At 42.1% G+C, this 18,069-nt stretch overlaps 49 non-coding genes across 49 annotated transcripts; all 49 read left to right on the top strand.

The window, feature by feature from the left end:
* Nucleotides 1–143: 143 nt before the first annotated feature.
* trnal-caa (transfer RNA leucine (anticodon CAA)) lies at nt 144–256 on the top strand. The gene is made up of 2 exons: nt 144–181; nt 211–256. It is a non-coding gene; the product is annotated as a tRNA-Leu (tRNA).
* A 91-nt stretch (nt 257–347) lies between these two features.
* trnal-caa (transfer RNA leucine (anticodon CAA)) lies at nt 348–460 on the top strand. Its single transcript has 2 exons — nt 348–385; nt 415–460. It is a non-coding gene; the product is annotated as a tRNA-Leu (tRNA).
* Nucleotides 461–940: 480 nt separating this feature from the next.
* Nucleotides 941–1,053, top strand: trnal-caa (transfer RNA leucine (anticodon CAA)). The gene is made up of 2 exons: nt 941–978; nt 1,008–1,053. It is a non-coding gene; the product is annotated as a tRNA-Leu (tRNA).
* Nucleotides 1,054–1,144: 91 nt separating this feature from the next.
* On the top strand, nt 1,145–1,257 carry trnal-caa (transfer RNA leucine (anticodon CAA)). The gene is made up of 2 exons: nt 1,145–1,182; nt 1,212–1,257. It is a non-coding gene; the product is annotated as a tRNA-Leu (tRNA).
* A 295-nt stretch (nt 1,258–1,552) lies between these two features.
* Nucleotides 1,553–1,665, top strand: trnal-caa (transfer RNA leucine (anticodon CAA)). Its single transcript has 2 exons — nt 1,553–1,590; nt 1,620–1,665. It is a non-coding gene; the product is annotated as a tRNA-Leu (tRNA).
* A 91-nt stretch (nt 1,666–1,756) lies between these two features.
* Nucleotides 1,757–1,869, top strand: trnal-caa (transfer RNA leucine (anticodon CAA)). The gene is made up of 2 exons: nt 1,757–1,794; nt 1,824–1,869. It is a non-coding gene; the product is annotated as a tRNA-Leu (tRNA).
* A 480-nt stretch (nt 1,870–2,349) lies between these two features.
* trnal-caa (transfer RNA leucine (anticodon CAA)) lies at nt 2,350–2,462 on the top strand. Its single transcript has 2 exons — nt 2,350–2,387; nt 2,417–2,462. It is a non-coding gene; the product is annotated as a tRNA-Leu (tRNA).
* A 480-nt stretch (nt 2,463–2,942) lies between these two features.
* Nucleotides 2,943–3,055, top strand: trnal-caa (transfer RNA leucine (anticodon CAA)). Its single transcript has 2 exons — nt 2,943–2,980; nt 3,010–3,055. It is a non-coding gene; the product is annotated as a tRNA-Leu (tRNA).
* Nucleotides 3,056–3,146: 91 nt separating this feature from the next.
* On the top strand, nt 3,147–3,259 carry trnal-caa (transfer RNA leucine (anticodon CAA)). The gene is made up of 2 exons: nt 3,147–3,184; nt 3,214–3,259. It is a non-coding gene; the product is annotated as a tRNA-Leu (tRNA).
* Nucleotides 3,260–3,554: 295 nt separating this feature from the next.
* Nucleotides 3,555–3,667, top strand: trnal-caa (transfer RNA leucine (anticodon CAA)). The gene is made up of 2 exons: nt 3,555–3,592; nt 3,622–3,667. It is a non-coding gene; the product is annotated as a tRNA-Leu (tRNA).
* Nucleotides 3,668–3,758: 91 nt separating this feature from the next.
* Nucleotides 3,759–3,871, top strand: trnal-caa (transfer RNA leucine (anticodon CAA)). The gene is made up of 2 exons: nt 3,759–3,796; nt 3,826–3,871. It is a non-coding gene; the product is annotated as a tRNA-Leu (tRNA).
* A 499-nt stretch (nt 3,872–4,370) lies between these two features.
* trnal-caa (transfer RNA leucine (anticodon CAA)) lies at nt 4,371–4,483 on the top strand. The gene is made up of 2 exons: nt 4,371–4,408; nt 4,438–4,483. It is a non-coding gene; the product is annotated as a tRNA-Leu (tRNA).
* Nucleotides 4,484–4,574: 91 nt separating this feature from the next.
* trnal-caa (transfer RNA leucine (anticodon CAA)) lies at nt 4,575–4,687 on the top strand. Its single transcript has 2 exons — nt 4,575–4,612; nt 4,642–4,687. It is a non-coding gene; the product is annotated as a tRNA-Leu (tRNA).
* Nucleotides 4,688–4,982: 295 nt separating this feature from the next.
* On the top strand, nt 4,983–5,095 carry trnal-caa (transfer RNA leucine (anticodon CAA)). Its single transcript has 2 exons — nt 4,983–5,020; nt 5,050–5,095. It is a non-coding gene; the product is annotated as a tRNA-Leu (tRNA).
* Nucleotides 5,096–5,575: 480 nt separating this feature from the next.
* Nucleotides 5,576–5,688, top strand: trnal-caa (transfer RNA leucine (anticodon CAA)). The gene is made up of 2 exons: nt 5,576–5,613; nt 5,643–5,688. It is a non-coding gene; the product is annotated as a tRNA-Leu (tRNA).
* A 91-nt stretch (nt 5,689–5,779) lies between these two features.
* trnal-caa (transfer RNA leucine (anticodon CAA)) lies at nt 5,780–5,892 on the top strand. Its single transcript has 2 exons — nt 5,780–5,817; nt 5,847–5,892. It is a non-coding gene; the product is annotated as a tRNA-Leu (tRNA).
* Nucleotides 5,893–6,187: 295 nt separating this feature from the next.
* On the top strand, nt 6,188–6,300 carry trnal-caa (transfer RNA leucine (anticodon CAA)). The gene is made up of 2 exons: nt 6,188–6,225; nt 6,255–6,300. It is a non-coding gene; the product is annotated as a tRNA-Leu (tRNA).
* A 91-nt stretch (nt 6,301–6,391) lies between these two features.
* trnal-caa (transfer RNA leucine (anticodon CAA)) lies at nt 6,392–6,504 on the top strand. The gene is made up of 2 exons: nt 6,392–6,429; nt 6,459–6,504. It is a non-coding gene; the product is annotated as a tRNA-Leu (tRNA).
* A 499-nt stretch (nt 6,505–7,003) lies between these two features.
* On the top strand, nt 7,004–7,116 carry trnal-caa (transfer RNA leucine (anticodon CAA)). Its single transcript has 2 exons — nt 7,004–7,041; nt 7,071–7,116. It is a non-coding gene; the product is annotated as a tRNA-Leu (tRNA).
* Nucleotides 7,117–7,207: 91 nt separating this feature from the next.
* Nucleotides 7,208–7,320, top strand: trnal-caa (transfer RNA leucine (anticodon CAA)). Its single transcript has 2 exons — nt 7,208–7,245; nt 7,275–7,320. It is a non-coding gene; the product is annotated as a tRNA-Leu (tRNA).
* Nucleotides 7,321–7,615: 295 nt separating this feature from the next.
* trnal-caa (transfer RNA leucine (anticodon CAA)) lies at nt 7,616–7,728 on the top strand. Its single transcript has 2 exons — nt 7,616–7,653; nt 7,683–7,728. It is a non-coding gene; the product is annotated as a tRNA-Leu (tRNA).
* A 91-nt stretch (nt 7,729–7,819) lies between these two features.
* Nucleotides 7,820–7,932, top strand: trnal-caa (transfer RNA leucine (anticodon CAA)). Its single transcript has 2 exons — nt 7,820–7,857; nt 7,887–7,932. It is a non-coding gene; the product is annotated as a tRNA-Leu (tRNA).
* A 480-nt stretch (nt 7,933–8,412) lies between these two features.
* Nucleotides 8,413–8,525, top strand: trnal-caa (transfer RNA leucine (anticodon CAA)). The gene is made up of 2 exons: nt 8,413–8,450; nt 8,480–8,525. It is a non-coding gene; the product is annotated as a tRNA-Leu (tRNA).
* Nucleotides 8,526–8,616: 91 nt separating this feature from the next.
* trnal-caa (transfer RNA leucine (anticodon CAA)) lies at nt 8,617–8,729 on the top strand. The gene is made up of 2 exons: nt 8,617–8,654; nt 8,684–8,729. It is a non-coding gene; the product is annotated as a tRNA-Leu (tRNA).
* A 295-nt stretch (nt 8,730–9,024) lies between these two features.
* On the top strand, nt 9,025–9,137 carry trnal-caa (transfer RNA leucine (anticodon CAA)). Its single transcript has 2 exons — nt 9,025–9,062; nt 9,092–9,137. It is a non-coding gene; the product is annotated as a tRNA-Leu (tRNA).
* Nucleotides 9,138–9,228: 91 nt separating this feature from the next.
* Nucleotides 9,229–9,341, top strand: trnal-caa (transfer RNA leucine (anticodon CAA)). The gene is made up of 2 exons: nt 9,229–9,266; nt 9,296–9,341. It is a non-coding gene; the product is annotated as a tRNA-Leu (tRNA).
* Nucleotides 9,342–9,841: 500 nt separating this feature from the next.
* trnal-caa (transfer RNA leucine (anticodon CAA)) lies at nt 9,842–9,954 on the top strand. The gene is made up of 2 exons: nt 9,842–9,879; nt 9,909–9,954. It is a non-coding gene; the product is annotated as a tRNA-Leu (tRNA).
* Nucleotides 9,955–10,045: 91 nt separating this feature from the next.
* trnal-caa (transfer RNA leucine (anticodon CAA)) lies at nt 10,046–10,158 on the top strand. Its single transcript has 2 exons — nt 10,046–10,083; nt 10,113–10,158. It is a non-coding gene; the product is annotated as a tRNA-Leu (tRNA).
* Nucleotides 10,159–10,453: 295 nt separating this feature from the next.
* On the top strand, nt 10,454–10,566 carry trnal-caa (transfer RNA leucine (anticodon CAA)). The gene is made up of 2 exons: nt 10,454–10,491; nt 10,521–10,566. It is a non-coding gene; the product is annotated as a tRNA-Leu (tRNA).
* A 91-nt stretch (nt 10,567–10,657) lies between these two features.
* On the top strand, nt 10,658–10,770 carry trnal-caa (transfer RNA leucine (anticodon CAA)). The gene is made up of 2 exons: nt 10,658–10,695; nt 10,725–10,770. It is a non-coding gene; the product is annotated as a tRNA-Leu (tRNA).
* Nucleotides 10,771–11,250: 480 nt separating this feature from the next.
* On the top strand, nt 11,251–11,363 carry trnal-caa (transfer RNA leucine (anticodon CAA)). Its single transcript has 2 exons — nt 11,251–11,288; nt 11,318–11,363. It is a non-coding gene; the product is annotated as a tRNA-Leu (tRNA).
* A 91-nt stretch (nt 11,364–11,454) lies between these two features.
* Nucleotides 11,455–11,567, top strand: trnal-caa (transfer RNA leucine (anticodon CAA)). The gene is made up of 2 exons: nt 11,455–11,492; nt 11,522–11,567. It is a non-coding gene; the product is annotated as a tRNA-Leu (tRNA).
* Nucleotides 11,568–11,862: 295 nt separating this feature from the next.
* On the top strand, nt 11,863–11,975 carry trnal-caa (transfer RNA leucine (anticodon CAA)). The gene is made up of 2 exons: nt 11,863–11,900; nt 11,930–11,975. It is a non-coding gene; the product is annotated as a tRNA-Leu (tRNA).
* A 91-nt stretch (nt 11,976–12,066) lies between these two features.
* Nucleotides 12,067–12,179, top strand: trnal-caa (transfer RNA leucine (anticodon CAA)). Its single transcript has 2 exons — nt 12,067–12,104; nt 12,134–12,179. It is a non-coding gene; the product is annotated as a tRNA-Leu (tRNA).
* A 480-nt stretch (nt 12,180–12,659) lies between these two features.
* Nucleotides 12,660–12,772, top strand: trnal-caa (transfer RNA leucine (anticodon CAA)). The gene is made up of 2 exons: nt 12,660–12,697; nt 12,727–12,772. It is a non-coding gene; the product is annotated as a tRNA-Leu (tRNA).
* Nucleotides 12,773–12,863: 91 nt separating this feature from the next.
* On the top strand, nt 12,864–12,976 carry trnal-caa (transfer RNA leucine (anticodon CAA)). Its single transcript has 2 exons — nt 12,864–12,901; nt 12,931–12,976. It is a non-coding gene; the product is annotated as a tRNA-Leu (tRNA).
* A 295-nt stretch (nt 12,977–13,271) lies between these two features.
* On the top strand, nt 13,272–13,384 carry trnal-caa (transfer RNA leucine (anticodon CAA)). Its single transcript has 2 exons — nt 13,272–13,309; nt 13,339–13,384. It is a non-coding gene; the product is annotated as a tRNA-Leu (tRNA).
* Nucleotides 13,385–13,475: 91 nt separating this feature from the next.
* On the top strand, nt 13,476–13,588 carry trnal-caa (transfer RNA leucine (anticodon CAA)). Its single transcript has 2 exons — nt 13,476–13,513; nt 13,543–13,588. It is a non-coding gene; the product is annotated as a tRNA-Leu (tRNA).
* A 480-nt stretch (nt 13,589–14,068) lies between these two features.
* Nucleotides 14,069–14,181, top strand: trnal-caa (transfer RNA leucine (anticodon CAA)). Its single transcript has 2 exons — nt 14,069–14,106; nt 14,136–14,181. It is a non-coding gene; the product is annotated as a tRNA-Leu (tRNA).
* Nucleotides 14,182–14,661: 480 nt separating this feature from the next.
* Nucleotides 14,662–14,774, top strand: trnal-caa (transfer RNA leucine (anticodon CAA)). The gene is made up of 2 exons: nt 14,662–14,699; nt 14,729–14,774. It is a non-coding gene; the product is annotated as a tRNA-Leu (tRNA).
* A 91-nt stretch (nt 14,775–14,865) lies between these two features.
* trnal-caa (transfer RNA leucine (anticodon CAA)) lies at nt 14,866–14,978 on the top strand. Its single transcript has 2 exons — nt 14,866–14,903; nt 14,933–14,978. It is a non-coding gene; the product is annotated as a tRNA-Leu (tRNA).
* Nucleotides 14,979–15,273: 295 nt separating this feature from the next.
* trnal-caa (transfer RNA leucine (anticodon CAA)) lies at nt 15,274–15,386 on the top strand. The gene is made up of 2 exons: nt 15,274–15,311; nt 15,341–15,386. It is a non-coding gene; the product is annotated as a tRNA-Leu (tRNA).
* A 91-nt stretch (nt 15,387–15,477) lies between these two features.
* On the top strand, nt 15,478–15,590 carry trnal-caa (transfer RNA leucine (anticodon CAA)). Its single transcript has 2 exons — nt 15,478–15,515; nt 15,545–15,590. It is a non-coding gene; the product is annotated as a tRNA-Leu (tRNA).
* Nucleotides 15,591–16,089: 499 nt separating this feature from the next.
* trnal-caa (transfer RNA leucine (anticodon CAA)) lies at nt 16,090–16,202 on the top strand. Its single transcript has 2 exons — nt 16,090–16,127; nt 16,157–16,202. It is a non-coding gene; the product is annotated as a tRNA-Leu (tRNA).
* Nucleotides 16,203–16,293: 91 nt separating this feature from the next.
* On the top strand, nt 16,294–16,406 carry trnal-caa (transfer RNA leucine (anticodon CAA)). The gene is made up of 2 exons: nt 16,294–16,331; nt 16,361–16,406. It is a non-coding gene; the product is annotated as a tRNA-Leu (tRNA).
* A 295-nt stretch (nt 16,407–16,701) lies between these two features.
* Nucleotides 16,702–16,814, top strand: trnal-caa (transfer RNA leucine (anticodon CAA)). Its single transcript has 2 exons — nt 16,702–16,739; nt 16,769–16,814. It is a non-coding gene; the product is annotated as a tRNA-Leu (tRNA).
* A 480-nt stretch (nt 16,815–17,294) lies between these two features.
* On the top strand, nt 17,295–17,407 carry trnal-caa (transfer RNA leucine (anticodon CAA)). Its single transcript has 2 exons — nt 17,295–17,332; nt 17,362–17,407. It is a non-coding gene; the product is annotated as a tRNA-Leu (tRNA).
* Nucleotides 17,408–17,498: 91 nt separating this feature from the next.
* On the top strand, nt 17,499–17,611 carry trnal-caa (transfer RNA leucine (anticodon CAA)). The gene is made up of 2 exons: nt 17,499–17,536; nt 17,566–17,611. It is a non-coding gene; the product is annotated as a tRNA-Leu (tRNA).
* A 295-nt stretch (nt 17,612–17,906) lies between these two features.
* trnal-caa (transfer RNA leucine (anticodon CAA)) lies at nt 17,907–18,019 on the top strand. Its single transcript has 2 exons — nt 17,907–17,944; nt 17,974–18,019. It is a non-coding gene; the product is annotated as a tRNA-Leu (tRNA).
* The last annotated feature ends 50 nt before the right edge of the window (nt 18,020–18,069 follow it).

The following is an 18,069-nucleotide window of genomic DNA, read 5'->3' as shown; positions in this document are numbered from 1 at the left end:
AGAGATTTTTGGTCTCCTAATGGAGGCGTGGGTTCAAATCCCACTTCTGACAAGAGTTTTAATTTTTCTGCATCAAAACGTAATATGCTTAGATTGAGAAGCAATTTAACAACTCTACTGGAAAAAGATCAACACACTGTTGTGTCAGAATGGCCGAGCGGTCTAAGGCGCCAGACTCAAGGTTATGCCCTTTTTCCAAAACAGAGAGATTTCTGGTCTCCGAATGGAGGCGTGGGTTCAAATCCCACTTCTGACAAGTGTTTTGATTTTTCTGCATCAAAATATAATATGCTTAGTTTGAGAAGCAATTTAACAACTCTACTGCAAAAAGTTTAACTTACTTTTGTGTCAGAATGGCCGAGCGGTCTAAGGCGCCAGACTCAAGGTTGTGCACCTTCTCCAAAACAGAGAGATTTCTGGTCTCCGAATGGAGGCGTGGGTTCAAATCCCACTTCTGACAAGAGTTTTAATTTTTCTGCATCAAAACATAATATGCTTAGATTGAGAAGCAATTTAACAACTCTACTGGAAAAAAGTTTAACTTACTTTTGTGTCAGAATGGCCGAGCGGTCTAAGGCCCCAGACGCAAGGTTTTGCACCTTCTCCAAAACAGAGAGATTTCTGGTCTCCGAATGGAGGCGTGGGTTCAAACCCCACTTCTGACAAGAGTTTTGATTTTTCTGCATCAAAACATATTCTAAGATTGAGAAGCAATTTAACAACCCTACTGGTAAAAGATCAACTGACTGAGCGGTCTAAGGCGCTAGACTCAAGGTTATGCCCCTTCTCCAAAACAGAGAGATTTCTGGTCTCCGAATGGAGGCGTGGTTTCAAATCCCACTTCTGACAAGAGTTTTGATTTTTCTGCATCAAAACATAGTATTCTTAGATTGAGAAGCAATTTAACAACTCTACTGGAAAAAGTTCAACTCCCTCTTGTGTCAGAATGGCCGAGCGGTCTAAGGTGCCAGACTCAAGGTTGTGCACCTTCTCCAAAACAGAGAGATTTCTGGTCTCCGAATGGGGGCGTGGGTTCAAATCCCACTTCTGACAAGAGTTTTGATTTTTCTGCATCAAAACTGAATATTCTTAGATTGAGAAGAAATTTAACAACTCTACTGGAAAAAGTACACCCCACTCTTGTGTCAGAATGGCCGAGCGGTCTAAGGCGCCAGACTCAAGGTTGTGCACCTTCTCCAAAACAGAGAGATTTCTGGTCTCCGAATGGAGGCGTGGGTTCAAATCCCACTTCTGACAAGAGTTTTGATTTTTCTGCATCAAAACATAATATTCTTAGATTGAGAAGAAATTTAACAACTCTACTGGAAAAAGTTCACTTCACTCTTGTGTCAGAATGGACGAGCGGTCTAAGGCGCCAGCCTCAAGGTTGTGCACCTTCTCCAAAACAGAGAGATTTCTGGTCTCCTAATGGAGGCGTGGGTTCAAATCCCACTTCTGACAAGAGTTTTAATTTTTCTGCATCAAAACATAATATGCTTAGATTGAGAAGCAATTTAACAACTCTACTGGAAAAAGATCAACACACTGTTGTGTCAGAATGGCCGAGCGGTCTAAGGCGCCAGACTCAAGGTTATGCCCTTTTTCCAAAACAGAGAGATTTCTGGTCTCCGAATGGAGGCGTGGGTTCAAATCCCACTTCTGACAAGTGTTTTGATTTTTCTGCATCAAAATATAATATGCTTAGTTTGAGAAGCAATTTAACAACTCTACTGCAAAAAGTTTAACTTACTTTTGTGTCAGAATGGCCGAGCGGTCTAAGGCGCCAGACTCAAGGTTGTGCACCTTCTCCAAAACAGAGAGATTTCTGGTCTCCGAATGGAGGCGTGGGTTCAAATCCCACTTCTGACAAGAGTTTTAATTTTTCTGCATCAAAACATAATATGCTTAGATTGAGAAGCAATTTAACAACTCTACTGGAAAAAAGTTTAGCTTACTTTTGTGTCAGAATGGCCGAGCGGTCTAAGGCCCCAGACGCAAGGTTTTGCACCTTCTCCAAAACAGAGAGATTTCTGGTCTCCGAATGGAGGCGTGGGTTCAAACCCCACTTCTGACAAGAGTTTTGATTTTTCTGCATCAAAACATATTCTAAGATTGAGAAGCAATTTAACCACCCTACTGGTAAAAGATCAACTGACTGAGCGGTCTAAGGCGCTAGACTCAAGGTTATGCCCCTTCTCCAAAACAGAGAGATTTCTGGTCTCCGAATGGAGGCGTGGTTTCAAATCCCACTTCTGACAAGAGTTTTGATTTTTCTGCATCAAAACATAGTATTCTTAGATTGAGAAGCAATTTAACAACTCTACTGCAAAAAGTTTAACTTACTTTTGTGTCAGAATGGCCGAGCGGTCTAAGGCGCCAGACTCAAGGTTGTGCACCTTCTCCAAAACAGAGAGATTTCTGGTCTCCGAATGGAGGCGTGGGTTCAAATCCCACTTCTGACAAGAGTTTTAATTTTTCTGCATCAAAACATAATATGCTTAGATTGAGAAGCAATTTAACAACTCTACTGGAAAAAAGTTTAGCTTACTTTTGTGTCAGAATGGCCGAGCGGTCTAAGGCCCCAGACGCAAGGTTTTGCACCTTCTCCAAAACAGAGAGATTTCTGGTCTCCGAATGGAGGCGTGGGTTCAAACCCCACTTCTGACAAGAGTTTTGATTTTTCTGCATCAAAACATATTCTAAGATTGAGAAGCAATTTAACCACCCTACTGGTAAAAGATCAACTGACTGAGCGGTCTAAGGCGCTAGACTCAAGGTTATGCCCCTTCTCCAAAACAGAGAGATTTCTGGTCTCCGAATGGAGGCGTGGTTTCAAATCCCACTTCTGACAAGAGTTTTGATTTTTCTGCATCAAAACATAGTATTCTTAGATTGAGAAGCAATTTAACAACTCTACTGGAAAAAGTTCAACTCCCTCTTGTGTCAGAATGGCCGAGCGGTCTAAGGTGCCAGACTCAAGGTTGTGCACCTTCTCCAAAACAGAGAGATTTCTGGTCTCCGAATGGAGGCGTGGGTTCAAATCCCGCTTCTGATAAGAGTTTTGATTTTTCTGCATCAAAACTCAATATTCTTAGATTGAGAAGAAATTTAACAACTCTACTGGAAAAAGTACACCCCACTCTTGTGTCAGAATGGCCGAGCGGTCTAAGGCGCCAGACTCAAGGTTGTGCACCTTCTCCAAAACAGAGAGATTTCTGGTCTCCGAATGGAGGCGTGGGTTCAAATCCCACTTCTGACAAGAGTTTTGATTTTTCTGCATCAAAACATAATATTCTTAGATTGAGAAGAAATTTAACAACTCTACTGGAAAAAGTTCACTTCACTCTTGTGTCAGAATGGACGAGCGGTCTAAGGCGCCAGCCTCAAGGTTGTGCACCTTCTCCAAAACAGAGAGATTTCTGGTCTCCTAATGGAGGCGTGGGTTCAAATCCCACTTCTGACAAGAGTTTTAATTTTTCTGCATCAAAACATAATATGCTTAGATTGAGAAGCAATTTAACAACTCTACTGGAAAAAGATCAACACACTGTTGTGTCAGAATGGCCGAGCGGTCTAAGGCGCCAGACTCAAGGTTATGCCCTTTCTCCAAAACAGAGAGATTTCTGGTCTCCGAATGGAGGCGTGGGTTCAAATCCCACTTCTGACAAGTGTTTTGATTTTTCTGCATCAAAATATAATATGCTTAGTTTGAGAAGCAATTTAACAACTCTACTGCAAAAAGTTTAACTTACTTTTGTGTCAGAATGGCCGAGCGGTCTAAGGCGCCAGACTCAAGGTTGTGCACCTTCTCCAAAACAGAGAGATTTCTGGTCTCCGAATGGAGGCGTGGGTTCAAATCCCACTTCTGACAAGAGTTTTGATTTTTCTGCATCAAAACTCAATATTCTTAGATTGAGAAGAAATTTAACAACTCTACTGGAAAAAGATCAACTGACTGTTGTGTCAGAATGGCCGAGCGGTCTAAGGCGCTAGACTCAAGGTTATGCCCCTTCTCCAAAACAGAGAGATTTCTGGTCTCCGAATGGAGGCGTGGTTTCAAATCCCACTTCTGACAAGAGTTTTGATTTTTCTGCATCAAAACGTAATATTCTTAGATTGAGAAGAAATTTAACAACTCTACTGGAAAAAGTACACCCCACTCTTGTGTCACAATGGCCGAGCGGTCGAAGGCGCCAGACTCAAGGTTGTGCACCTTCTCCAAAACAGAGAGATTTCTGGTCTCCGAATGGAGGCGTGGGTTCAAATCCCGCTTCTGACAAGAGTTTTAATTTTTCTGCATCAAAACATAATATGCTTAGATTGAGAAGCAATTTAACAACTCTACTGGAAAAAGTTTAAGTTACTTTTGAGTCAGAATGGCCGAGCGGTCTAAGGCGCCAGACTCAAGGTTGTGCACCTTCTCCAAAACAGAGAGATTTCTGGTCTCCGAATGGAGGCGTGGGTTCAAATCCCACTTCTGACAAGAGTTTTGATTTTTCTGCATCAAAACATAGTATTCTTAGATTGAGAAGCAATTTAACAACTCTACTGGAAAAAGTTCAACTCCCTCTTGTGTCAGAATGGCCGAGCGGTCTAAGGTGCCAGACTCAAGGTTGTGCACCTTCTCCAAAACAGAGAGATTTCTGGTCTCCGAATGGAGGCGTGGGTTCAAATCCCACTTCTGACAAGAGTTTTGATTTTTCTGCATCAAAACATAATATTCTTAGATTGAGAAGAAATTTCACAACTCTACTGGAAAAAGTTCACTTCACTCTTGTGTCAGAATGGACGAGCGGTCTAAGGCGCCAGCCTTAAGGTTGTGCACCTTCTCCAAAACAGAGAGATTTTTGGTCTCCTAATGGAGGCGTGGGTTCAAATCCCACTTCTGACAAGAGTTTTAATTTTTCTGCATCAAAACATAATATGCTTAGATTGAGAAGCAATTTAACAACTCTACTGGAAAAAGATCAACACACTGTTGTGTCAGAATGGCCGAGCGGTCTAAGGCGCCAGACTCAAGGTTATGCCCTTTTTCCAAAACAGAGAGATTTCTGGTCTCCGAATGGAGGCGTGGGTTCAAATCCCACTTCTGACAAGTGTTTTGATTTTTCTGCATCAAAATATAATATGCTTAGATTGAGAAGCAATTTAACAACTCTACTGGAAAAAAGTTTAACTTACTTTTGTGTCAGAATGGCCGAGCGGTCTAAGGCCCCAGACGCAAGGTTTTGCACCTTCTCCAAAACAGAGAGATTTCTGGTCTCCGAATGGAGGCGTGGGTTCAAACCCCACTTCTGACAAGAGTTTTGATTTTTCTGCATCAAAACATATTCTAAGATTGAGAAGCAATTTAACAACCCTACTGGTAAAAGACCAACTGACTGAGCGGTCTAAGGCGCTAGACTCAAGGTTATGCCCCTTCTCCAAAACAGAGAGATTTCTGGTCTCCGAATGGAGGCGTGGTTTCAAATCCCACTTCTGACAAGAGTTTTGATTTTTCTGCATCAAAACATAGTATTCTTAGATTGAGAAGCAATTTAACAACTCTACTGGAAAAAGTTCAACTCCCTCTTGTGTCAGAATGGCCGAGCGGTCTAAGGTGCCAGACTCAAGGTTGTGCACCTTCTCCAAAACAGAGAGATTTCTGGTCTCCGAATGGAGGCGTGGGTTCAAATCCCACTTCTGACAAGAGTTTTGATTTTTCTGCATCAAAACTCAATATTCTTAGATTGAGAAGAAATTTAACAACTCTACTGGAAAAAGTACACAGCAACCTTGTGTCAGAATGGCCGAGCGGTCTAAGGCGCCAGACTCAAGGTTGTGCTCCTTCTCCAAAACAGAGAGATTTCTGGTCTCCGAATGGAGGCGTGGGTTCAAATCCCACTTCTGACAAGAGTTTTGATTTTTCTGCATCAAAACATAATATTCTTAGATTGAGAAGAAATTTAACAACTCTACTGGAAAAAGTTCACTTCACTCTTGTGTCAGAATGGACGAGCGGTCTAAGGCGCCAGCCTCAAGGTTGTGCACCTTCTCCAAAACAGAGAGATTTCTGGTCTCCTAATGGAGGCGTGGGTTCAAATCCCACTTCTGACAAGAGTTTTAATTTTTCTGCATCAAAACATAATATGCTTAGATTGAGAAGCAATTTAACAACTCTACTGGAAAAAGATCAACACACTGTTGTGTCAGAATGGCCGAGCGGTCTAAGGCGCCAGACTCAAGGTTATGCCCTTTCTCCAAAACAGAGAGATTTCTGGTCTCCGAATGGAGGCGTGGGTTCAAATCCCACTTCTGACAAGTGTTTTGATTTTTCTGCATCAAAATATAATATGCTTAGTTTGAGAAGCAATTTAACAACTCTACTGCAAAAAGTTTAACTTACTTTTGTGTCAGAATGGCCGAGCGGTCTAAGGCGCCAGACTCAAGGTTGTGCACCTTCTCCAAAACAGAGAGATTTCTGGTCTCCGAATGGAGGCGTGGGTTCAAATCCCACTTCTGACAAGAGTTTTGATTTTTCTGCATCAAAACTCAATATTCTTAGATTGAGAAGAAATTTAACAACTCTACTGGAAAAAGATCAACTGACTGTTGTGTCAGAATGGCCGAGCGGTCTAAGGCGCTAGACTCAAGGTTATGCCCCTTCTCCAAAACAGAGAGATTTCTGGTCTCCGAATGGAGGCGTGGTTTCAAATCCCACTTCTGACAAGAGTTTTGATTTTTCTGCATCAAAACGTAATATTCTTAGATTGAGAAGAAATTTAACAACTCTACTGGAAAAAGTACACCCCACTCTTGTGTCACAATGGCCGAGCGGTCGAAGGCGCCAGACTCAAGGTTGTGCACCTTCTCCAAAACAGAGAGATTTCTGGTCTCCGAATGGAGGCGTGGGTTCAAATCCCGCTTCTGACAAGAGTTTTAATTTTTCTGCATCAAAACATAATATGCTTAGATTGAGAAGCAATTTAACAACTCTACTGGAAAAAGTTTAAGTTACTTTTGAGTCAGAATGGCCGAGCGGTCTAAGGCGCCAAACTCAAGGTTGTGCACCTTCTCCAAAACAGAGAGATTTCTGGTCTCCGAATGGAGGCGTGGGTTCAAATCCCACTTCTGACAAGAGTTTTGATTTTTCTGCATCAAAACTCAATATTCTTAGATTGAGAAGAAATTTAACAACTCTACTGGAAAAAGTACACCCCTCTCTTGTGTCAGAATGGCCGAGCGGTCTAAGGCGCCAGACTCAAGGTTGTGCACCTTCTCCAAAACAGAGAGATTTCTGGTCTCCGAATGGAGGCGTGGGTTCAAATCCCACTTCTGACAAGAGTTTTGATTTTTCTGCATCAAAACATAATATTCTTAGATTGAGAAGAAATTTAACAACTCTACTGGAAAAAGTTCACTTCACTCTTGTGTCAAAATGGACGAGCGGTCTAAGGCGCCAGCCTCAAGGTTGTGCACCTTCTCCAAAACAGAGAGATTTTTGGTCTCCTAATGGAGGCGTGGTTTCAAATCCCACTTCTGAAAGGAGTTTTAATTTTTCTGCATCAAAACATAATATGCTTAGATTGAGAAGCAATTTAACAACTCTACTGGAAAAAGATCAACACACTGTTGTGTCAGAATGGCCGAGCGGTCTAAGGCGCCAGACTCAAGGTTATGCCCTTTTTCCAAAACAGAGAGATTTCTGGTCTCCGAATGGAGGCGTGGGTTCAAATCCCACTTCTGACAAGTGTTTTGATTTTTCTGCATCAAAATATAATATGCTTAGTTTGAGAAGCAATTTAACAACTCTACTGCAAAAAGTTTAACTTACTTTTGTGTCAGAATGGCCGAGCGGTCTAAGGCGCCAGACTCAAGGTTGTGCACCTTCTCCAAAACAGAGAGATTTCTGGTCTCCGAATGGAGGCGTGGGTTCAAATCCCACTTCTGACAAGAGTTTTAATTTTTCTGCATCAAAACATAATATGCTTAGATTGAGAAGCAATTTAACAACTCTACTGGAAAAAAGTTTAACTTACTTTTGTGTCAGAATGGCCGAGCGGTCTAAGGCCCCAGACGCAAGGTTTTGCACCTTCTCCAAAACAGAGAGATTTCTGGTCTCCGAATGGAGGCGTGGGTTCAAACCCCACTTCTGACAAGAGTTTTGATTTTTCTGCATCAAAACATATTCTAAGATTGAGAAGCAATTTAACAACCCTACTGGTAAAAGATCAACTGACTGAGCGGTCTAAGGCGCTAGACTCAAGGTTATGCCCCTTCTCCAAAACAGAGAGATTTCTGGTCTCCGAATGGAGGCGTGGTTTCAAATCCCACTTCTGACAAGAGTTTTGATTTTTCTGCATCAAAACATAGTATTCTTAGATTGAGAAGCAATTTAACAACTCTACTGGAAAAAGTTCAACTCCCTCTTGTGTCAGAATGGCCGAGCGGTCTAAGGTGCCAGACTCAAGGTTGTGCACCTTCTCCAAAACAGAGAGATTTCTGGTCTCCGAATGGAGGCGTGGGTTCAAATCCCACTTCTGACAAGAGTTTTGATTTTTCTGCATCAAAACTCAATATTCTTAGATTGAGAAGAAATTTAACAACTCTACTGGAAAAAGTACACCCCACTCTTGTGTCAGAATGGCCGAGCGGTCTAAGGCGCCAGACTCAAGGTTGTGCACCTTCTCCAAAACAGAGAGATTTCTGGTCTCCGAATGGAGGCGTGGGTTCAAATCCCACTTCTGACAAGAGTTTTGATTTTTCTGCATCAAAACATAATATTCTTAGATTGAGAAGAAATTTAACAACTCTACTGGAAAAAGTTCACTTCACTCTTGTGTCAGAATGGACGAGCGGTCTAAGGCGCCAGCCTCAAGGTTGTGCACCTTCTCCAAAACAGAGAGATTTCTGGTCTCCTAATGGAGGCGTGGGTTCAAATCTCACTTCTGACAAGAGTTTTAATTTTTCTGCATCAAAACATAATATGCTTAGATTGAGAAGCAATTTAACAACTCTACTGGAAAAAGATCAACACACTGTTGTGTCAGAATGGCCGAGCGGTCTAAGGCGCCAGACTCAAGGTTATGCCCTTTCTCCAAAACAGAGAGATTTCTGGTCTCCGAATGGAGGCGTGGGTTCAAATCCCACTTCTGACAAGTGTTTTGATTTTTCTGCATCAAAATATAATATGCTTAGTTTGAGAAGCAATTTAACAACTCTACTGCAAAAAGTTTAACTTACTTTTGTGTCAGAATGGCCGAGCGGTCTAAGGCGCCAGACTCAAGGTTGTGCACCTTCTCCAAAACAGAGAGATTTCTGGTCTCCGAATGGAGGCGTGGGTTCAAATCCCACTTCTGACAAGAGTTTTGATTTTTCTGCATCAAAACTCAATATTCTTAGATTGAGAAGAAATTTAACAACTCTACTGGAAAAAGATCAACTGACTGTTGTGTCAGAATGGCCGAGCGGTCTAAGGCGCTAGACTCAAGGTTATGCCCCTTCTCCAAAACAGAGAGATTTCTGGTCTCCGAATGGAGGCGTGGTTTCAAATCCCACTTCTGACAAGAGTTTTGATTTTTCTGCATCAAAACGTAATATTCTTAGATTGAGAAGAAATTTAACAACTCTACTGGAAAAAGTACACCCCACTCTTGTGTCACAATGGCCGAGCGGTCGAAGGCGCCAGACTCAAGGTTGTGCACCTTCTCCAAAACAGAGAGATTTCTGGTCTCCGAATGGGGGCGTGGGTTCAAATCCCGCTTCTGACAAGAGTTTTAATTTTTCTGCATCAAAACATAATATGCTTAGATTGAGAAGCAATTTAACAACTCTACTGGAAAAAAGTTTAACTTACTTTTGTGTCAGAATGGCCGAGCGGTCTAAGGCCCCAGACTCAAGGTTGTGCACCTTCTCCAAAACAGAGAGATTTCTGGTCTCCGAATGGAGGCGTGGGTTCAAATCCCACTTCTGACAAGAGTTTTGATTTTTCTGCATCAAAACATAGTATTCTTAGATTGAGAAGCAATTTAACAACTCTACTGGAAAAAGTTCAACTCCCTCTTGTGTCAGAATGGCCGAGCGGTCTAAGGTGCCAGACTCAAGGTTGTGCACCTTCTCCAAAACAGAGAGATTTCTGGTCTCCGAATGGAGGCGTGGGTTCAAATCCCACTTCTGACAAGAGTTTTGATTTTTCTGCATCAAAACATAATATTCTTAGATTGAGAAGAAATTTAACAACTCTACTGGAAAAAGTTCACTTCACTCTTGTGTCAGAATGGACGAGCGGTCTAAGGCGCCAGCCTCAAGGTTGTGCACCTTCTCCAAAACAGAGAGATTTTTGGTCTCCTAATGGAGGCGTGGGTTCAAATCCCACTTCTGACAAGAGTTTTAATTTTTCTGCATCAAAACGTAATATGCTTAGATTGAGAAGCAATTTAACAACTCTACTGGAAAAAGATCAACACACTGTTGTGTCAGAATGGCCGAGCGGTCTAAGGCGCCAGACTCAAGGTTATGCCCTTTTTCCAAAACAGAGAGATTTCTGGTCTCCGAATGGAGGCGTGGGTTCAAATCCCACTTCTGACAAGTGTTTTGATTTTTCTGCATCAAAATATAATATGCTTAGTTTGAGAAGCAATTTAACAACTCTACTGCAAAAAGTTTAACTTACTTTTGTGTCAGAATGGCCGAGCGGTCTAAGGCGCCAGACTCAAGGTTGTGCACCTTCTCCAAAACAGAGAGATTTCTGGTCTCCGAATGGAGGCGTGGGTTCAAATCCCACTTCTGACAAGAGTTTTAATTTTTCTGCATCAAAACATAATATGCTTAGATTGAGAAGCAATTTAACAACTCTACTGGAAAAAAGTTTAACTTACTTTTGTGTCAGAATGGCCGAGCGGTCTAAGGCCCCAGACGCAAGGTTTTGCACCTTCTCCAAAACAGAGAGATTTCTGGTCTCCGAATGGAGGCGTGGGTTCAAACCCCACTTCTGACAAGAGTTTTGATTTTTCTGCATCAAAACATATTCTAAGATTGAGAAGCAATTTAACAACCCTACTGGTAAAAGATCAACTGACTGAGCGGTCTAAGGCGCTAGACTCAAGGTTATGCCCCTTCTCCAAAACAGAGAGATTTCTGGTCTCCGAATGGAGGCGTGGTTTCAAATCCCACTTCTGACAAGAGTTTTGATTTTTCTGCATCAAAACATAGTATTCTTAGATTGAGAAGCAATTTAACAACTCTACTGGAAAAAGTTCAACTCCCTCTTGTGTCAGAATGGCCGAGCGGTCTAAGGTGCCAGACTCAAGGTTGTGCACCTTCTCCAAAACAGAGAGATTTCTGGTCTCCGAATGGGGGCGTGGGTTCAAATCCCACTTCTGACAAGAGTTTTGATTTTTCTGCATCAAAACTGAATATTCTTAGATTGAGAAGAAATTTAACAACTCTACTGGAAAAAGTACACCCCACTCTTGTGTCAGAATGGCCGAGCGGTCTAAGGCGCCAGACTCAAGGTTGTGCACCTTCTCCAAAACAGAGAGATTTCTGGTCTCCGAATGGAGGCGTGGGTTCAAATCCCACTTCTGACAAGAGTTTTGATTTTTCTGCATCAAAACATAATATTCTTAGATTGAGAAGAAATTTAACAACTCTACTGGAAAAAGTTCACTTCACTCTTGTGTCAGAATGGACGAGCGGTCTAAGGCGCCAGCCTCAAGGTTGTGCACCTTCTCCAAAACAGAGAGATTTCTGGTCTCCTAATGGAGGCGTGGGTTCAAATCCCACTTCTGACAAGAGTTTTAATTTTTCTGCATCAAAACATAATATGCTTAGATTGAGAAGCAATTTAACAACTCTACTGGAAAAAGATCAACACACTGTTGTGTCAGAATGGCCGAGCGGTCTAAGGCGCCAGACTCAAGGTTATGCCCTTTTTCCAAAACAGAGAGATTTCTGGTCTCCGAATGGAGGCGTGGGTTCAAATCCCACTTCTGACAAGTGTTTTGATTTTTCTGCATCAAAATATAATATGCTTAGTTTGAGAAGCAATTTAACAACTCTACTGCAAAAAGTTTAACTTACTTTTGTGTCAGAATGGCCGAGCGGTCTAAGGCGCCAGACTCAAGGTTGTGCACCTTCTCCAAAACAGAGAGATTTCTGGTCTCCGAATGGAGGCGTGGGTTCAAATCCCACTTCTGACAAGAGTTTTAATTTTTCTGCATCAAAACATAATATGCTTAGATTGAGAAGCAATTTAACAACTCTACTGGAAAAAAGTTTAACTTACTTTTGTGTCAGAATGGCCGAGCGGTCTAAGGCCCCAGACGCAAGGTTTTGCACCTTCTCCAAAACAGAGAGATTTCTGGTCTCCGAATGGAGGCGTGGGTTCAAACCCCACTTCTGACAAGAGTTTTGATTTTTCTGCATCAAAACATATTCTAAGATTGAGAAGCAATTTAACAACCCTACTGGTAAAAGATCAACTGACTGAGCGGTCTAAGGCGCTAGACTCAAGGTTATGCCCCTTCTCCAAAACAGAGAGATTTCTGGTCTCCGAATGGAGGCGTGGTTTCAAATCCCACTTCTGACAAGAGTTTTGATTTTTCTGCATCAAAACATAATATTCTTAGATTGAGAAGCAATTTAACAACTCTACTGGAAAAAGTTCAACTCCCTCTTGTGTCAGAATGGCCGAGCGGTCTAAGGTGCCAGACTCAAGGTTGTGCACCTTCTCCAAAACAGAGAGATTTCTGGTCTCCGAATGGGGGCGTGGGTTCAAATCCCACTTCTGACAAGAGTTTTGATTTTTCTGCATCAAAACTGAATATTCTTAGATTGAGAAGAAATTTAACAACTCTACTGGAAAAAGTACACCCCACTCTTGTGTCAGAATGGCCGAGCGGTCTAAGGCGCCAGACTCAAGGTTGTGCACCTTCTCCAAAACAGAGAGATTTCTGGTCTCCGAATGGAGGCGTGGGTTCAAATCCCACTTCTGACAAGAGTTTTGATTTTTCTGCATCAAAACATAATATTCTTAGATTGAGAAGAAATTTAACAACTCTACTGGAAAAAGTTCACTTCACTCTTGTGTCAGAATGGACGAGCGGTCTAAGGCGCCAGCCTCAAGGTTGTGCACCTTCTCCAAAACAGAGAGATTTCTGGTCTCCTAATGGAGGCGTGGGTTCAAATCCCACTTCTGACAAGAGTTTTAATTTTTCTGCATCAAAACATAATATGCTTAGATTGAGAAGCAATTTAACAACTCTACTGGAAAAAGATCAACACACTGTTGTGTCAGAATGGCCGAGCGGTCTAAGGCGCCAGACTCAAGGTTATGCCCTTTTTCCAAAACAGAGAGATTTCTGGTCTCCGAATGGAGGCGTGGGTTCAAATCCCACTTCTGACAAGTGTTTTGATTTTTCTGCATCAAAATATAATATGCTTAGTTTGAGAAGCAATTTAACAACTCTACTGCAAAAAGTTTAACTTACTTTTGTGTCAGAATGGCCGAGCGGTCTAAGGCGCCAGACTCAAGGTTGTGCACCTTCTCCAAAACAGAGAGATTTCTGGTCTCCGAATGGAGGCGTGGGTTCAAATCCCACTTCTGACAAGAGTTTTAATTTTTCTGCATCAAAACATAATATGCTTAGATTGAGAAGCAATTTAACAACTCTACTGGAAAAAAGTTTAGCTTACTTTTGTGTCAGAATGGCCGAGCGGTCTAAGGCCCCAGACGCAAGGTTTTGCACCTTCTCCAAAACAGAGAGATTTCTGGTCTCCGAATGGAGGCGTGGGTTCAAACCCCACTTCTGACAAGAGTTTTGATTTTTCTGCATCAAAACATATTCTAAGATTGAGAAGCAATTTAACCACCCTACTGGTAAAAGATCAACTGACTGAGCGGTCTAAGGCGCTAGACTCAAGGTTATGCCCCTTCTCCAAAACAGAGAGATTTCTGGTCTCCGAATGGAGGCGTGGTTTCAAATCCCACTTCTGACAAGAGTTTTGATTTTTCTGCATCAAAACATAGTATTCTTAGATTGAGAAGCAATTTAACAACTCTACTGCAAAAAGTTTAACTTACTTTTGTGTCAGAATGGCCGAGCGGTCTAAGGCGCCAGACTCAAGGTTGTGCACCTTCTCCAAAACAGAGAGATTTCTGGTCTCCGAATGGAGGCGTGGGTTCAAATCCCACTTCTGACAAGAGTTTTAATTTTTCTGCATCAAAACATAATATGCTTAGATTGAGAAGCAATTTAACAACTCTACTGGAAAAAAGTTTAGCTTACTTTTGTGTCAGAATGGCCGAGCGGTCTAAGGCCCCAGACGCAAGGTTTTGCACCTTCTCCAAAACAGAGAGATTTCTGGTCTCCGAATGGAGGCGTGGGTTCAAACCCCACTTCTGACAAGAGTTTTGATTTTTCTGCATCAAAACATATTCTAAGATTGAGAAGCAATTTAACCACCCTACTGGTAAAAGATCAACTGACTGAGCGGTCTAAGGCGCTAGACTCAAGGTTATGCCCCTTCTCCAAAACAGAGAGATTTCTGGTCTCCGAATGGAGGCGTGGTTTCAAATCCCACTTCTGACAAGAGTTTTGATTTTTCTGCATCAAAACATAGTATTCTTAGATTGAGAAGCAATTTAACAACTCTACTGGAAAAAGTTCAACTCCCTCTTGTGTCAGAATGGCCGAGCGGTCTAAGGTGCCAGACTCAAGGTTGTGCACCTTCTCCAAAACAGAGAGATTTCTGGTCTCCGAATGGAGGCGTGGGTTCAAATCCCGCTTCTGATAAGAGTTTTGATTTTTCTGCATCAAAACTCAATATTCTTAGATTGAGAAGAAATTTAACAACTCTACTGGAAAAAGTACACCCCACTCTTGTGTCAGAATGGCCGAGCGGTCTAAGGCGCCAGACTCAAGGTTGTGCACCTTCTCCAAAACAGAGAGATTTCTGGTCTCCGAATGGAGGCGTGGGTTCAAATCCCACTTCTGACAAGAGTTTTGATTTTTCTGCATCAAAACATAATATTCTTAGATTGAGAAGAAATTTAACAACTCTACTGGAAAAAGTTCACTTCACTCTTGTGTCAGAATGGACGAGCGGTCTAAGGCGCCAGCCTCAAGGTTGTGCACCTTCTCCAAAACAGAGAGATTTCTGGTCTCCTAATGGAGGCGTGGGTTCAAATCCCACTTCTGACAAGAGTTTTAATTTTTCTGCATCAAAACATAATATGCTTAGATTGAGAAGCAATTTAACAACTCTACTGGAAAAAGATCAACACACTGTTGTGTCAGAATGGCCGAGCGGTCTAAGGCGCCAGACTCAAGGTTATGCCCTTTCTCCAAAACAGAGAGATTTCTGGTCTCCGAATGGAGGCGTGGGTTCAAATCCCACTTCTGACAAGTGTTTTGATTTTTCTGCATCAAAATATAATATGCTTAGTTTGAGAAGCAATTTAACAACTCTACTGCAAAAAGTTTAACTTACTTTTGTGTCAGAATGGCCGAGCGGTCTAAGGCGCCAGACTCAAGGTTGTGCACCTTCTCCAAAACAGAGAGATTTCTGGTCTCCGAATGGAGGCGTGGGTTCAAATCCCACTTCTGACAAGAGTTTTGATTTTTCTGCATCAAAACTCAATATTCTTAGATTGAGAAGAAATTTAACAACTCTACTGGAAAAAGATCAACTGACTGTTGTGTCAGAATGGCCGAGCGGTCTAAGGCGCTAGACTCAAGGTTATGCCCCTTCTCCAAAACAGAGAGATTTCTGGTCTCCGAATGGAGGCGTGGTTTCAAATCCCACTTCTGACAAGAGTTTTGATTTTTCTGCATCAAAACGTAATATTCTTAGATTGAGAAGAAATTTAACAACTCTACTGGAAAAAGTACACCCCACTCTTGTGTCACAATGGCCGAGCGGTCGAAGGCGCCAGACTCAAGGTTGTGCACCTTCTCCAAAACAGAGAGATTTCTGGTCTCCGAATGGAGGCGTGGGTTCAAATCCCGCTTCTGACAAGAGTTTTAATTTTTCTGCATCAAAACATAATATGCTTAGATTGAGAAGCAATTTAACAACTCTACTGGAAAAAGTTTAAGTTACTTTTGAGTCAGAATGGCCGAGCGGTCTAAGGCGCCAGACTCAAGGTTGTGCACCTTCTCCAAAACAGAGAGATTTCTGGTCTCCGAATGGAGGCGTGGGTTCAAATCCCACTTCTGACAAGAGTTTTGATTTTTCTGCATCAAAACATAGTATTCTTAGATTGAGAAGCAATTTAACAACTCTACTGGAAAAAGTTCAACTCCCTCTTGTGTCAGAATGGCCGAGCGGTCTAAGGTGCCAGACTCAAGGTTGTGCACCTTCTCCAAAACAGAGAGATTTCTGGTCTCCGAATGGAGGCGTGGGTTCAAATCCCACTTCTGACAAGAGTTTTGATTTTTCTGCATCAAAACATAATATTCTTAGATTGAGAAGAAATTTCACAACTCTACTGGAAAAAGTTCACTTCACTCTTGTGTCAGAATGGACGAGCGGTCTAAGGCGCCAGCCTTAAGGTTGTGCACCTTCTCCAAAACAGAGAGATTTTTGGTCTCCTAATGGAGGCGTGGGTTCAAATCCCACTTCTGACAAGAGTTTTAATTTTTCTGCATCAAAACATAATATGCTTAGATTGAGAAGCAATTTAACAACTCTACTGGAAAAAGATCAACACACTGTTGTGTCAGAATGGCCGAGCGGTCTAAGGCGCCAGACTCAAGGTTATGCCCTTTTTCCAAAACAGAGAGATTTCTGGTCTCCGAATGGAGGCGTGGGTTCAAATCCCACTTCTGACAAGTGTTTTGATTTTTCTGCATCAAAATATAATATGCTTAGATTGAGAAGCAATTTAACAACTCTACTGGAAAAAAGTTTAACTTACTTTTGTGTCAGAATGGCCGAGCGGTCTAAGGCCCCAGACGCAAGGTTTTGCACCTTCTCCAAAACAGAGAGATTTCTGGTCTCCGAATGGAGGCGTGGGTTCAAACCCCACTTCTGACAAGAGTTTTGATTTTTCTGCATCAAAACATATTCTAAGATTGAGAAGCAATTTAACAACCCTACTGGTAAAAGACCAACTGACTGAGCGGTCTAAGGCGCTAGACTCAAGGTTATGCCCCTTCTCCAAAACAGAGAGATTTCTGGTCTCCGAATGGAGGCGTGGTTTCAAATCCCACTTCTGACAAGAGTTTTGATTTTTCTGCATCAAAACATAGTATTCTTAGATTGAGAAGCAATTTAACAACTCTACTGGAAAAAGTTCAACTCCCTCTTGTGTCAGAATGGCCGAGCGGTCTAAGGTGCCAGACTCAAGGTTGTGCACCTTCTCCAAAACAGAGAGATTTCTGGTCTCCGAATGGAGGCGTGGGTTCAAATCCCACTTCTGACAAGAGTTTTGATTTTTCTGCATCAAAACTCAATATTCTTAGATTGAGAAGAAATTTAACAACTCTACTGGAAAAAGTACACCCCACTCTTGTGTCAGAATGGCCGAGCGGTCTAAGGCGCCAGACTCAAGGTTGTGCTCCTTCTCCAAAACAGAGAGATTTCTGGTCTCCGAATGGAGGCGTGGGTTCAAATCCCACTTCTGACAAGAGTTTTGATTTTTCTGCATCAAAACATAATATTCTTAGATTGAGAAGAAATTTAACAACTCTACTGGAAAAAGTTCACTTCACTCTTGTGTCAGAATGGACGAGCGGTCTAAGGCGCCAGCCTCAAGGTTGTGCACCTTCTCCAAAACAGAGAGATTTCTGGTCTCCTAATGGAGGCGTGGGTTCAAATCCCACTTCTGACAAGAGTTTTAATTTTTCTGCATCAAAACATAATATGCTTAGATTGAGAAGCAATTTAACAACTCTACTGGAAAAAGATCAACACACTGTTGTGTCAGAATGGCCGAGCGGTCTAAGGCGCCAGACTCAAGGTTATGCCCTTTCTCCAAAACAGAGAGATTTCTGGTCTCCGAATGGAGGCGTGGGTTCAAATCCCACTTCTGACAAGTGTTTTGATTTTTCTGCATCAAAATATAATATGCTTAGTTTGAGAAGC

Source organism: Astyanax mexicanus, chromosome 15, assembly GCF_023375975.1.
Source record: "Astyanax mexicanus isolate ESR-SI-001 chromosome 15, AstMex3_surface, whole genome shotgun sequence".
Lineage (NCBI taxonomy): Eukaryota > Metazoa > Chordata > Actinopteri > Characiformes > Acestrorhamphidae > Astyanax > Astyanax mexicanus.
Note: the sequence above shows the minus strand (reverse complement) of the source record. Positions and strands in the feature narration are given on the sequence as shown.